At 44.4% G+C, this 15,106-nt stretch overlaps 1 protein-coding gene across 1 annotated transcript in view; it reads left to right on the forward strand.

Annotated features, from left to right (window-relative positions):
- The first annotated feature begins 4,384 nt into the window (after positions 1-4,384).
- LOC131268126 (high affinity cGMP-specific 3',5'-cyclic phosphodiesterase 9A) overlaps positions 4,385-15,106 on the forward strand; it is a 39,397-nt gene continuing 28,675 nt past the window's right edge. The window contains exon 1 of the mRNA XM_058270800.1: positions 4,385-4,455. The gene's annotated coding sequence lies outside the window, so the exon portion shown is untranslated. The remainder of the gene's footprint in view (positions 4,456-15,106) is intronic.

The following is a 15,106-nucleotide window of genomic DNA, read 5'->3' on the forward strand; positions in this document are numbered from 1 at the left end:
AAACAGCAAGCACGATCCCATAATTCTTGGCATAATGTGCGAGGGATGCTTGTATTACTTGCAAAATGGACGACATCGGTAAAAGAAAAGGACACCGATGTGAGAAACGGAACGCTCATGTGTCCCTTCTCAAATAGCGTCTCGAGTGTGAAAAAAGCGTTGCTTTTCCTACGCAAATGAGCACAAAATGGAAGCAGACTGCGAAACGTAGCAATTGAAAGTTAAATTAAGTTAAAAATCAAATTTCGAAATCATCATGAAAGCAATTGTCGGCAGAGCTTTATTAAATCGTTTTGTGTGTGTATGTCTTGTATTTTTTTGGTCGTGAGAAACATCATGGGGTGATATTCGACATTAATGTGTTCACTCGTTTTTTTCTGATCCTATTCAAATTCAAAAGGCAAAATTGGCATATTGGATTGCTTTTGGATGGAGAGTCGGTTCCCGGTCGGTTCGTGTTTCGGTCTGTTCGAACAGGGAAAAAGACGCGCTTCGAAATCTGAGCGATCATTGCGAAAGGAAAACCCGGTTTCCCCGGGAAAGCTTGCGGCAAACGTTACTTTTATAGACAATCCGCTCATGATCATGCGACAAAACAGAGCGTTGCCTGATATCTCGTCTCGTCGATCGAACATTGGATGCGTGTAGAACACGATTCGAATCTATCGCGTGGCTAAAATGCCCTACCAAGCTCTCACTTTTATCTCGGCGTTAACAGCATCAAATAGGCTTACGGCCGAATGCTTTCTCAAGCACTTCGTTGACGTCGGGCCGGGTTGAATGGAGGGACGAGGACACGAGAAAGCAGGAATGGAAGCATTGGAGGGAGCCTTGCTCTTGACAAAATAACGCTGAAGGTCCTTGAGCGAGCGCTGCTTCCTTTCTGCGCTTTGATGTCATCCGATGCTGAAAAGCTTTCTTATGTATGCTTTCCCTCCCCGTTCACTGTACCGTTGCCGTGTCCCCTTTCTTGCTGCTTATCCATGTCATAGGCAAAGGTTAATAGAAAAAGATTGCGTGTGTGTACGAGTGTGTTGGGGTTTTGAAAATGTGTAATTGGCGAAAGATCCACTGCACTGAGCTCCTTGAAAATGTCGACAGCTGAGAAACCTGTTTGTTCGTACATTCTAACTCACCTTTTCAGCTTCAGAGGCAACGGGGTTCATCAGGGCTCCATTGAAAGAAAAATCTATTTTTGGTAGCGTTTGTTAAAATTTTCTACGGATCCTTCAGGAGGACGGCCGTGGTCGTGCAATGATTTTTTATTATTCCTTTCCAGAAGTACGGTCCTCGTGAGCATAAATCAAAGGTATCGTTCGTTACTCACCAAAGGAGGAGAAAAAGAAGAAAGTATGCCAGACGTGAAGTTTTCCTACACTAGGCCCGAGTGGCGCGAGTTTTCCCGCCAAATTGGCCGTAAAATTGAGTTCCCTTCGTTTTCCCCCCTTCTGGCAAGTGGAGGAACATTTTCTTAGGTATAGAAAAAAAATCTGTCGAAATGTCACACTCAATAAAAATATGCTTCTCCAAGCCTTCCACCGAAGGTTCTCCAGGGCGCGTGTGAGGATTGGAACGATTCACAAGATGAGTTGGCTAAAGCGAAACAGTTTCGTAACAAGCGACGTGAGTTTTCCTTTGCACTCGAAACGTGAAGGAAAGCCTTGGGCAACGCTACAACAAAAAAAAAATGCGCGCTCTGTTCATAAAAGCAAATTAAAGGCAAATCAAATTTACAAAATTGAGTTTCGACTGAAACTGAAGCGCGCCCGGCGCCCGGTGCTTCGGTACGGGAAAGTAACACTTTTCACTTCTGGGGTTTTGTTCTTTTTATATTTCTTTTTTCGAAACACTCGCGCAAAAGGGAAATTGATTAGTCGCGCTGAGGTTTGGTGAAACAAAAATGATGGTTGCAAATGTGATTAACCGTATAACGAATTATGAAAATCCGTCCGGGCTTCCGTGGTGCACGGTGTTCGGTGGGGGAATGGATTATGAGCAATCATAGAACGGGGGTTTATTGAACGGGCTTTTTGAATTGATTTACGTTGAATTGAAATTCCATTTAGGCCGCACAATATCAAATGTGTGGCTCACTGATTATAATAACAAGACCTACGAGAATACTTTTAATTAGATATGCCTCCGCTGGGTATCAATTAATCAGTTCCCGGACTTCGAACGGCCACTAGTTGACCCCAGGCATTCCTGGCATAGTTTTCTCCCCCTCCAAAAGATGTCAGTCGCACTAAGTGAACTCGAGACGCCTGCTTCTCGGGACCGAAGAGATCCATTTCCAAACTTTCCAGAACAAACCTCCGGATCCTAGTTCCGGGGAACAGGGGAAGCCACATTTTTCGGCATCGGCCCTCGAACACGACTGAGATGGCCACCGGACGGCGCGCTTTCCCCACGCCAGGAGGAAAACTTTGGCTCGCGTTCGGGCGACTCGGCTGTGTTTACAACGTCAAAGTTCGGAGTGATGGCAGGCGCAAAACTTTGTCATTGTTCGGCCGCTGGAAATGTATCTGTATTCATAAGCCACGGACGCTAAAGTTTACCAGGTATGGGCGTGTGTGTGTATGAGCGTGAGCAATTTTCGCTGCTGCCTCAATGGTGATGATAATGGCGTTTCAACGCGATGCTACCAGCAGCTCCCCCTCAAGCAAGCTCCTTTTGCAAGACCTAAGTAGTATCGACAATTGGTGAAAGTTTCCGACAGTGTTTTGCTTTCAACGAGAGTACGCTTGAGGGACGCGCGCGCTACGGGCGCCCGAGATATGAGGGATCGTTTCCGGTTTCCGGTTGCGACGGGAGGGAAGCACGATTGTTTGTTCTGCGCTCACGGGGAAACATCGGTGCACTTGAAGTTCGCAGTTCGTACCAAAGCTAGAGGTAGAAACTACATAAAAATGCTTGAGCTACCTCGGCAAACAACTTTAATTTACGCTCTACGCAGCACCTTTCGGAGCGGTTGAAAATGCACGAGTCAGCAAACCGAATCCTGCGGAAGATTTACTCCATTTTGTTTGATCGTGGTATTTTCGCAAAATTTATTTGAACCAAAGCTAAAAGCTAAGTTTCACGTTCAGCGTTCATAAAAGGCTTCCAAAGTTAAACCGAGCCGGGCAAAACATCACGCAGTAGGGCTATGAATGGTCTCAAATTATGAATCAATTATCCTTCAATTATCCCTACCACGTTTTGCGCTCTTTTTCCGACCGGCCAAAACCACCAGCAAGTCCACCCTCGATGAATACGGCTTTCTAAATAATGGACGAAAAACGATTTGATCGTTTTGGTTTATTTATTTATTTTTTTTACATCGAAAGACACCAACACACATAGAAATTATAAATGTATAGTAAAAAAACAACGGCACCATAATCGTTTGCGTGAACTCTCATCGTACTCGTTTTTTCTTTATTCACGTCCGGTTTTCGCTTGTTGTTGCGATGTTTTGCAGAAAGTCTGTTTGCCAACCCGGCCGAAAATGGAATATTCACCTTCTTCCTTGCTTCCCCGCTGCTTCCACCCGATTGTTGGTTAGTCCGAGTTTTGGGTCCGGACTTTCGGAGCCGGTTATTTTTGAAGGATAATTTAATATTGTTCAATTTTGCTTTCCGGATCGTTGGATGTCGAGCCGAAATGCGAAAGGGATCCTTTGGTAACACATTTTCGAGCCGCTACTGTTACGTGCCGTCGATCGAAGCCGAGAACCGAACGTTACTTCTCTTTCTTTGACAGCTCAGTGAGGAAACAACAAAAATGCAATGAATGTGGAATTAATTACATTCCGAAAAATACTCATTAAATGGTTTAACAACTTGGTGGCATAATAAGGAAGCTTTAATTGCTTTTATTTTTTTTATACTGTTGATTGTTGTTTCGTTTGAAAAGGAAATTGTCCGAAAGGTATTATATAACTTTTAAAACTTTCGTTGCTTGATACAAAATCCTTTTCAATGACCAATCAACCGTTCAAGTGTTTCCGACACCGAGGCGGCGTTAACGAAAACAAGGATCACGTTCTACGTGATAGTTTTATTCGGCCGTATGACCTAGAGCCCTTCCTTTGGGGACATTTCCCGAGGCCATCAATTAATTAAATGGCCCATTACGGATTCATGCGATCCTTCGTACGTCAAATTAGCTGCTCGTTACCTCGTCCGCGACCACGTTGCGGTGGATGGCGATTTGGATTGTGTCGCACTAAAGCTCAGCTTCGACGATGGTTTTGTGGTGGAAATGATTGATTTGTAATCTGTTTCATAAAACCTTCCTGATCGAAGGATTTTCACGTTTTCGAGCAGTATAGAAATTCTACAAAATGAATCAAAAGTGGAAAACGTAGTAATCTCTGTGTTTTTTGTTTTTCTTTTCAGATCAACTATCAAATTTGAGAGTTTTTAAAAGCTCCATAGCATCGTAGTAGGCCGTTGTTTGATGAAGTCAAAGGTAGGTGTGTACATTTTTACTTAACTGTAAGTCCAAAAGATTTGTTTATTTATACGAAAGCTAAACACAAGACAGCACAGTTAAAATTCGTGGAATTACTTCTTCTACAGTTCAACAGATCTCATTACTTTCTCGGTTCAGTCCCTAATGGGTTCCGAGTTGGGAGCGGTTTTGCCCTACAAAACTGCCGACTGCGCACCAAGCCGTTCGCCATTAGCACGTCATATCGCTTTAATGCCAATTAATTGCTAATTAACGCCAGCAACGTGTCGGCATCAGCAGCACGGCTGGAAAATTGTAACGATCTCGCACGAAAAGCAATCCCGTGCGCTAAAAAACCCTTGCGGGCCACGATGGTTTTCCCATCAAGCTTCGTTTCAAGCACGGAAGGTATGTTTCATCGTTGCGCGTTCTTATTCCGTTTTGAGAGGCGGGTTTATCTAAACCTCTGAAAACAAAAAAAAAAAACGTTTTTCGCTAAAAATAGCAGCAAAAAAGTACAGCCCTGTACGAATCATCATGTCGAAGGTCTGACTCTCCATGACTTCAGTAAAGGTATTTGGCGATCATTTTCCTATTTTCTGCACCATCATACAACCCGGCACCGGATGCGGAAACAGAACCGACGAAAGATTGTTCCCATAAGAATCGTCAGCTTGTTCCTTTTGCCAGGATTGCTTTGCATGTGTTTGCGTGTGTGTGTGTGTGTTGATGTCTGTTAAGTCCGTTCCGTTTTTTGTTGTTGTGTGGTCTTGACTTCTGCTGATTGTTTTTCTCGATCCCACCAGAAGTCGCTGACGTCAATGGCGGTTGTGGCCAACACAATGGGAAGCCAACTGGGCAAGCCTAAGGGTTGTGAGCACACGTGTGGGAAACAAACACACACACGCACACACGCGATGTTCGACGACGTCGTCGTAGGATGCCTTGCGGTCCTACCAGTTCCCGGTAGAGCATGTAACTGATTTAATGACATGGCTAGAGGTGATTCGCTTTGTTTGCGTACTTTATGCTACCGCACCGGCGTGTGATGCACACGTGCGGGATTTCGCATTGAATTGGAGTCGCTTTGTGAGCTGCTTACGAGCTCGTTGGAATGTGTCTCACTGTCAATCATGTTAATCTAGTAGAAGGATGAAGCCGTTCGTTTTAATGTGCAGATATTGATGAGCAATGGACTTCGTAAAAGTAGAAAAGTAGTTCAAATAATTGCTTCTGCTCTATGCTACTGTTCTCGATATTTTTAAAGGGTTTGTTTAAAATCCCTACACCTTTTTCGCCTTTTTCACCGGCGAAGGAAGGAGCCTTTTGTTGATAACCTTTCACCGATCGGGGTTAAAACAACCACCGGGGAAATGGTAAACTTTCAACCGAATCTTACCTTCGACGCAAACAAACCATTAAAAACTGAACTCATCCATAGTTCGTTCGAAAGTTCCGACGTTCCTAACGAATTTCCAAATATTAGCCTCGAACCGTTGCCCGGGTGCATCCCGTCTTCGACTCCCCCGCCTCTCGCACGCACTTTCGCCTCCGGTTACAGTTTGGAGTTAAATTTGTTTTCAACTTTCACGGAAATTGATTCTTGAAAAGTGTTGTCGAACAACTCTCAGCGCCAGCGATTTATTGATCGGTGGTTCCCGGGGGAAGTGGAAGGGTGTGGTGCATGGGACCCGGCAGATAAGCACCAAAAGTCGGCGTGTCAGGCACTTGAATATTTCATGGATGGCTCGGTCGGATATGCCCGGTTGATCTTTGATTGTTTCGTAACGTGCGTTGTCACGCAAAGCGTTGATAAATTTTCCGAAAACTTAGCAAGCGCGGACATACGTATTTCGATTGAATGAATCAGCAGAAAAACGTTTAGATTTACTATGATTACTATTCACTTTGCGTGGGTTGAATTTTTTAATACTTCTTTTTACTTTTTACTTTTCTTTAACAATTTCGAAATCTAGTTCTTACTAGGAAATTGCAAACCAGGAGCCTTGGTTGGATAAAGTGTATTTCATTTTATACTGTGCGCTATTTTTTTTTATGCTCAACTACAGACCATCCCTTTACCCGGCCATTATGACCGTTTTTCCTTGGGACTTGCTGCGGATCAACAGTACCTTTCCACCGCAACAGTTTTTCCATTCAAAACGCGAAAACGTCCGGAAGGACCGTGAAGGATTAAATTTCAATTAAATTATGATTTATTTCTTCCGTAGCCGGCGGCAGCGGCTTCGGAATATTGTTTACCGGCACTTATGCGCCCGCTGTTCGGCACCTTGAGCCGTCGGTGCGACGAGTTGTCACTGGTAGGAAGGAGCTGGCAAAAATGGGAACCTACCGGCCTTATACCAGTTCCAAGAGACCTGAAGGTACGTTTTCAGCGAAACGATACCTTCCTTCCTTCCTTCCATTCCTTTAAGCTCCCCGGAGCGAAGTTCCGGACTGTAAGGGTAGCTTAAAGTGTCCGCTGCTGGCTTTGGGAAAGTGGTTTTCGTGGTTACGGTAGCAATTTCTCATCGGCGCGGCTTCTTCCGCCGAAGGACAGTGCTGAGCTCCTTCGGCCTAAATGAGGGCGGAATCTCTTCGAGAGACGACACACCGTTCGAGCCGAAGGCAAGAACATCTTTCTCGAGAAGCTCTATTTGGTCGGTCTACCCGTGGAGAGGTAACAGGATGTCAATTAGTTTTGGAGCTCTTTTGTACTTCGCTGCGAAATGGAATATGGATCTATCCCGCTGAAAAAGAAGATTTGTCGACAATTATTCATTCCGTTTCGTGCCGCGAGAGGTGAATTTGGCCCGTTCTAGTTTTAGCAATATGTGTGTGTAGTGAAAACGGTTCTTCAGTTATAAAATGGTTGCTCCCATTTCCGGAATGCTTCCTGTTGATCTGAAATATTTTATTTGATTCAATTTACTCTTTTCCATATTTTTCCTGCTCCAATAACTTTGATTATAAATTAATAGATGATAGGGAGACATGTCTGTTGTTACCTTCTTTTTTGTTGAAAACGAACTGTTGTCGTTGTTTGTTGACTGGGATAAGATAGAGAAGTCTTCCGGTTAGTTCCGATTCTCCTCCAAAGCTATCGTGCGACTTTTACACGCAAAGTGAATGATGAAAAATTCGACACTTTCCATCCTCTTTCAAGGTGGGCGGCTTTTCGTGCTTCCGGTAGGTAATGAAGACAAATTGCATACGCTTCGATTTGCCCAAACATTGGGCAAAGGTTCCCATTCTTTTTCTCATGATGTAAGGTTTTTCTTTCACCTACAATATGAAAAACGGAAAGCCAAGAAAGCGCATCACGCATGGTTGCGTAATTGAATGAACAGGAACAAAGGAAGTTAAGGCTGTATAAGAGGATTATTTGCAATGATTGAAAAAAAAAACTTTTCCGATGATTTTCTTTTGTGTTCTTTCAAGTAACTTGTGTGTATGTGAATTTGTTGATATGATCTGCCAATTGGTTGCGAGAATTGAAAATAATTTGTAATATTCATTTTCCGAAAATAATCTTAGAATCGAACTCTTGTTTTATGTTTTATAACCCAAAGAGTTTGGTTTAGTGAAATTTTCAGTGGTTCCAATAGTTTCTTCTTCAACAGTAGTGTTCACTAATCAAATTTATTCGTCATTGCAAAATAATTTAACGATTCGAATACAACCGCTCCTAAGAAACGTAATGCGTGAGAATTCTTTGAAACAGAATGGAGCTAAGTATGCGTGCTTCTGGGTTTTAACAGAATTTCACCATTGTTTGCACGGTTTCAAGATAAATAGACGCTTAAAACTTATTAAACATGACATCCAACTTCCAACAAAGAGGAAGATTCACATTTGAATACTACCATCGTCATGGATGGAAACGCACGTGAAAACTGGATCGTCATAAAGCAGATTGCGAATTTCCCTGAAGGGCAGTAGTCGGCATTGAAATTCGAGCTTGCTGCGTGAGTTTGTAGGACATGATTTGTGACGGACGAAAATGGCAGCCTCGTGTGGGAGTATATTTTTACAATCAGGAATGAAAACATTCAGCGGGGGTGGGGAGGAAGTTTTGGGAGAGAAGGAAAAGGTGTGTGTGCCGGTTTTCCGGCTTTCGAAATCTACCTGCGAGACGTCAGGATGAGGAGTCATGTGTTTCAATCTTTCCTACTCTATTTTACTCCCGTTTTTTGCTCCGACAAAACCTTTTCCTACAAAAGACAAAAAGGCTTGTCACGATGGAATGAGCTATAATACAGGATTTCCCCGGGGAAGCCCACAAAATGGCTTCACTCATGCATACAGCCGGGTGCAGTGGGTTTGGGCTTTTCCTCCCTTTCCATTCCTACAAGTCTACGGATGGTGATGGTGATCCATACGTCTTCCGTGTAAACTGTATAGAATTTTGAATTTCTTAACTGACGTCCAACCATCGGTTCCCGACTTCGTCATAGAGCTTTCCTCGACTTTTCACCAGTTCAGTATCCTTTTGCTGTACGTTCCACTCCAGCAAGAAACAGAGAAAGCTAATGGGGGGAGGGTTTTTGAAGGCTCTATACATCGTGGGCGTTAGGTTCAGATGAAGAAGAATGGCTCACAATGTGCTATACGAGTGGTTTTCTGATGTGAGAAGTTTTTTCCCAGCAATAAGATAAAGAAAACACCAACGGTTGTGCACTAAACAAAGCAAACAGAACGTGTCGGGAATGTCAGTAAGCCTGTCACTGTCGGGTCTTGAGATACTTGCGGTGAATGAATGAACGATTCAGAAAATCACAAAGGAAAGCCCACTGAGTACACATAGGATTTTTTTTGCTTTCCGGCTTCGACCCAACGTTGCATGCGTTAACTTTGTGGGAGATGTGCAAATTTCAACGAGTTATCTTGAACGAGTTGGTCACTAACGAGTATCTATTTGGACATCAACCCCGGAATGCACTGAACATATTACATATGGCCAGTCGTCAAACCTAAGCGTTGTACTCGCTCGGGGGTTTTAACATGATGAGATTGCTTATGTTCTTTGAAATTGGCTCTATTTGGTGATACCAAAGCAACAGCGGTAATTATCATATTGCAAAACAGAATATGTTTGGGGATTTCGCGTGAAATGGAATTTATAATCCGTTCGGGAAAGTCCTAAAGAGGTCATTGAAATAGTACAGTTCTGAATTGCAAAAGTCCGTACGAACACAGCGTAAGCTTAATCTTTACTAGTTCAATAAAATGATGATCAATATTCTATCATCAAAATGATAGCTAAATAATATTTGAATCATTTTATCATTGGAATATTCAAAATATTGTAAGTGGAAAATATGCTTTTAAATACATCTGGGAGATTTTAAATGAAGTTTTCGTTAAATACAATCTTCTAATTAACTTACCCTCCCGAAAGTTGTTTGATGCAAGTATTCTGAAGGTTAGCTATCCTTTGGTTACTGCAAGTGAAGGTGTATTCCATGAACCTGTCGCTCGCCATAATGGACACCTTTCCGTTGCACACCACCAAAAGCATCCCGGACCCGTTCCCGAACGGAGAACAGTGGCCGCCTCCATCAAGATGCCCATATGATAGGGACATATGAGCGCAACATTAAAGCACATTTTATGTCCATCGATTCTGGCAGCAATTTGATTAAGCGGTTTCGTACGATCTGCTGCCTGTCTGCAAAACGGTACAGGGCTCTAGGAACGGCGAGACTCTGCTTCCTCCTAGAGTTCGACACCGTAAGGTTCTGCTTTCACCCTCCGGATTAGCTTGCGGCTTGCGGCGGTTAGATCGGTCGGTCGGGCAGACAAGATTGTAGTCGCTCAATCTAATTATCTGCGTCACCGTATACCGCAACCACAGTGCTTGCTTCAGCTCCACCGGCCAGCTGCATTCTCGGGGGCCGAGATATTACAAACCGCTGGGTAAACTTTTCCTTAATCACAGTAAATGACGGGGCTTGTGTTCGGTAAATGTTTGAATTGTCCCCCTTGGAGTTATCTTTCCTCGGCAATCTTTGCGAGCGACATGTTTTATACCCTCACCGATTAACTATATCCGTTCCGGGAACTACTGGCAAAGGGGATTGCAACCTGTTAGTTCTGTGCATTTGTGATGTCGCCTAAAGCCATGCAATTTAATCAATTGGAGGGTTTCTCAGGTTACGTTACAAATTGCAACAGGCCATCAATGGTTTATATAACATATATTTTTCATCTACCATTCCTTTGTTTTTGTTTGAAACTATTATTGTTTTTACAGGTAGATATGTTTTTATGCTCGGTTCATAGCCTTAGCAATTCCTATATTTTATATTTTCATTTCATTGATTTCATCAGGTGAAGCAATCGATTGTTCTACGTGCAAGCATAAATAGTGTAATTCCCGACACAACTTGCTGATCCATGGAAAGCTAGTTAATATACTCGTCAATTTCCATCCATGTGCTGCTTCGTCAACCCTTCGATGCTTCACTGTTGCTGACCCAAAGCCGATCTTTATTATTGGTTGTGTTAATATTCATGATTCCGAGTCGTTACGGAGTCAATTCTCTCTGTGCTTTTCCCTTCTTCTTTTGTTGTTTGTCCCGTTTTTCCTTCCTTTTTTTTTGCCACAAAACCCCTTCCGGCGGTCAGAGGCTGATGGATACCCATGCATAAAGATGAGCAGCGAAATAAATAAACTAGAACAAGACATTTCGCGACGGCTGACGCTGGTTTTCGATTTTTATGGTGCGAGATGCCGTTTCGCCGGGGCAAAAAAAAAGGTCAGGATTCTTTCGTTTTTATTCTGCGTTCTTCCCTGGTTGGTGGTGGTTTATTGGTTTCTTCGGATCTTCGGACGTCGGGCGCGTCGGGAGCAGGCGTCGGTGTTGCAGGTGATTAATATTCATCTCATGATTGGTGCAAACCGTAAAAAAGAAGGCTCCGACCAGAAACCGATTGTGATGAGTCTCGAGCATGTTCGATTTTATGTTCCGCGACCCTCTTCCGAACCGCATCATGCTGACCTCGAGCCACGGGTGCGCCGATGGGTTTCGTCGCGTCTGGAAGCCGGCTCACATTTGCGTTATCGGGGAACATGCTTCATGGGCTCTGCTGCCGGTTGTGGGTGTTGTTTGATTGGAAAGATTTTCAAATCCAAGGCCAACAAAGATCAAGGGTAGGCGTTGGGCGGGTAATGGATGCACATTGTGGATCCTGGGATCAACTCGTACGCCGTAGACTTGTAAATTCATCGGTTCGATTATCCTATGCAAAATGTGTGCCCCTTTGTGAGCGATGGTTTGTATTGGACTCGGGGAAAAAAGATTGATGGAACGAATAAAAATAAAAGCCTGCAGATTGATGTTGGATGCTGATCTAACAAAGCTTTAGCTTATCGACTTATCTGTAACAAAAAGAAAAGTCCATCAGATTTACAAATGCTAGATAAAAATATACTTGCTAGACCCATTTATTAATTTTTATAAAAATGGTTCAGATATCGCCCATTTCGTATGGTTTCACCATGAAATCAACCCTTTAAGGTAACTCTCCCAGCAAATGGCCACCGGTGTCTTTACCCAGGTGTCCTATTGCCTTCCTCTAATGGTAAGCAAATTCCCGGTTTCAACACCTATCGTCAACACCGAACCGGCTTATATTTGAACCCATATTTTAAAGCAGTTCAACCCGAACGATAGAAATCCCTTCCGACCGGATGTTAAATTCCTCTCGTATGGAGTAATGATTCCCCAGGCGACGGGCGCCATGTAACCCTCTCAACAGGGCAGGCAGGGGGGAGAGGGATAACAAAAGGTACACCATCATGGCGGACACACCGAGGGAAAACGGATTTGCCTCGGAACGGAATCGTTGATTTGGGTTTTGGGTTTCTCCTCCAAACGAAAGTCAAAAACCCGAGATCCGATCCGTGCAACCACGCTGTGCCTGGGTCCTAAACAAATGTTAGATTAAAGGAAAAGACTACGAACACGCACTACGAACCCGCCAGCTTCGATAGGCGTTTTCAATCGGGACGGCCCCGGAGTCCGGGTCGCGCACACACAGACAGCGCGCGGAACCTGTCAACTGGCGTTCCGGACACCGAAAGGATACGGCGCGATGATGGGTTTGAATATTTTGAGATCTGGTGCCCCTTTGTTCATCCATCTGTTTGACAGGGTGTCTGTCTATCCTTTCGGTTTACGGCGTCCCTTCCGGAGACTCCCCGCTCCCCGTACCCCCTCTGCTCACCGAGCGAAACGGATGTCGACATGGATGTGAGCGAATTAAAGTGATGCCGCCGGAGTGAAGGAAAACCATTTAACACCTTGCCTCGACGCCACGCTTTCGGCTTCGGTGAACATTTATCAAAGCAGAATGGGAACGGTGAATGGAACAAAAAAAAATATAACAAAACGCCACTCCGGGCACCGGCAGCCTTCGTCCTTTGATCCTTTTCGATGCGAACTCGCAAGCTCGAAAGTCATGAGTCAGATTCCACCGATGAAAGAGTATATCTGCTGAAGAAGCACATCGCACTGGTGTTTTTTTTTTCGCAAAGCCTGTCCCACAGTTTCTGCTTTCCGACGTTTCATTTCGTGTTTCAGTTTTATCAGCGAATCGCGGAAGTTTCATTAAGGGTTGAAACAAAATCTAACAATTAAAGTGAGCCAGCGCGTTGCAGAAAGCAAACGATCGCGATTATTCTTTCGAAGCAAAAGTTTATTTTTATCTTATGTCTTATGTCAGGCATAAGTCTTATGTCACTGCATTCGTTTGGTACTCAGTTTCCACTTCAGTTAAAGTACTTTAAATTCAATACCTTTATTGCATAACACTTCTCGCGGTACATTGTAGTATCGGGCACGTAACTGGCGATGTGTTTTTACGGTAACGCGCCACGGGTGACAATTTATAGTTTAGTGATCAATAATAGGTAACATTTTCGCACTTGGCACCAACCATTTTCGGCCGACACACGTCTTGCAAGCGAATTAATCGAACTCGTACGGTGTGTTGCAAAATGAATATTTAATGCACCAGCTTGTTTCGTGACACGTTCCAAGCGTTGCAACCGTGTTCTGTGTGTGAAGCACGAAACGCGGGTCGACATAAACATGAATCGATTTTCCAACCAACATCTGGAACCGGCGTTGCAACTGTTGTATGATTTGCTTCCCGGTTTCCGAGCGACTCGTTTTCTCGATAATGTTTTGTGCCAAAGGCGTCAGAGTAGAATCGAATGAAGCTACAATGTTAACTAACGAGATAAAGAAATTTATTGAAGCAAACGAACATTTTGTTAGGAGTCTTTAAAATTGTTTCAGATAGGTTAAAGGCGAATTATTGCAGGTTATTATTGATTCTTAAGATAGGAAACTGTTAACCTTACAACAAATGTTTGAAGTACAATTTGAAAACAACAATTGTTACTTTTCATCGAACCAATGTGTTTGGTTCGTGCCAGAATTGCTATGGAAACAACCCCAAAAAAGCAACCGACATCGACCCCACCACAAACGATGGTAATGGGTTGCAAATTTTGGACAACTTTTTCGCCCACAAACGCATCCCTTCAGAACGCCAACGACGTACTTTGTGTTGCTATATTTGGCCAGGTGAAACCGATCGCGAAATGGCCCGGGACCAGCGTTGGGTTCGGGTGCAGTTTTTGATTATTACTGTCATCATTATCATTGTTATTGCTATTGGGTGTATTTGCTTTACCCAATTAACTGCCCTCGACGGCCCTCGATCGGCCGGTGCTTGTGACGTCCTTCGCCGTTTGTGCGCGCGCGTTCTGCCTCGAACGGAGTGCTCGTTGGATGGGCAATTATATTCAGGGTCGTTTACGAGCTGCGCTGGATACGGGCCTGCGATGGAAGATGGCACGGGGGGGCCCCTTTCCGAGAGAGTGGGAGGAATTATAATCCAATACATAAACACGGTCACACACACACACACATACGGTGATATTCACGATAGGGAAACGGTAGTGCAAAAGGGTAGTTTTCGCATAACGAAATAGGTTTTACGCTTAATTGCACCCGACCGATAGTCCATAAATCGAGCTCCCGCTTACCTTGCCCCCCCATCGCTCACCGACCGGATGGATGAACTTTCGGACCATTCCGCTGGGTTTGCGGAGGACGGATTCATGCGAGATAAGCCCCGGTGAGTTTTGAAATTTGGCCACCTAACGGCCGTTTCAATTGGTCTCTCCTTCACTTCGGCCGGATTTTGGATGATGGCGCACATTAGGGCGCCACGTACCAGGCACCATGTCACCGCCGCTGTTGTTGACAGTTTTTGTTTTCGGACACCCCGCCGCGCCACCCCTCCGCCAGCCCGTATTGTGGGACCGTTGGGAGTTTTTACGAGCGCAATTAGACGGCGGACGGACCACCCACCGGAGGCGATAAATTTTTGCACGTACATATTACCCGCATTATTCCTGTTTCCCATGGGAGGTGGGAGGGGGGGGATGGCGCCCGAGGAGTGGTGTTAGAGTCTCCGGGGGATGTTGGTGCCCTCAGTGGACGCATCACGCGCAAGGACCCATTTAGTAGCGAGTTGAAATTACAACCCGCCAGGTGCGCGCCGCTGTTTGGAACGAGGATCGAGCGTTTGCGGTCGTCGGTTTCCATCGGTTGCGGTCGTCAGAGGGCTACCTTAGAGGTGGTAAGAT

Source organism: Anopheles coustani, chromosome 3 (assembly GCF_943734705.1).
Source record: "Anopheles coustani chromosome 3, idAnoCousDA_361_x.2, whole genome shotgun sequence".
Classification (NCBI taxonomy): domain Eukaryota; kingdom Metazoa; phylum Arthropoda; class Insecta; order Diptera; family Culicidae; genus Anopheles; species Anopheles coustani.